This window comes from Octopus bimaculoides, chromosome 6 (genome assembly GCF_001194135.2).
Source record: "Octopus bimaculoides isolate UCB-OBI-ISO-001 chromosome 6, ASM119413v2, whole genome shotgun sequence".
Taxonomy (NCBI): domain Eukaryota; kingdom Metazoa; phylum Mollusca; class Cephalopoda; order Octopoda; family Octopodidae; genus Octopus; species Octopus bimaculoides.
In genome coordinates this window covers 37,267,189-37,267,536 of record NC_068986.1, presented here as the reverse complement: position 1 = coordinate 37,267,536, position 348 = coordinate 37,267,189, and positions in this window count along the sequence as shown.

Here is a 348-nt window from a genome sequence, read left to right as displayed (position 1 = left end):
TATATATATAGAGAGAGAGAGAGAGAGAGATAGATATAGATAGATAGATAGATAGATAGATAGATAGATAGATAGATAGATAGGTAGGTAGGTAGGTAGATAGATAGATAGATAGATAGATGGATAGATAGAAAGCAATATGAGAGAGGCCATGCATGTCAGTAGTATTTATCGACTTTGATTTTACAACCGTGACCATCCAAACTAATAAATAAATAAATAAAGAAAGAAAGAAAGAAAGAAATAAATAAAGACAGAAAGAAAGTGCCAAGAGGTAGAATTGCAGGTTTAGAACGTCCACATCAGCAGTTGCTTAATGAGACTATCTAACACTCAGAGCTGTAAGAA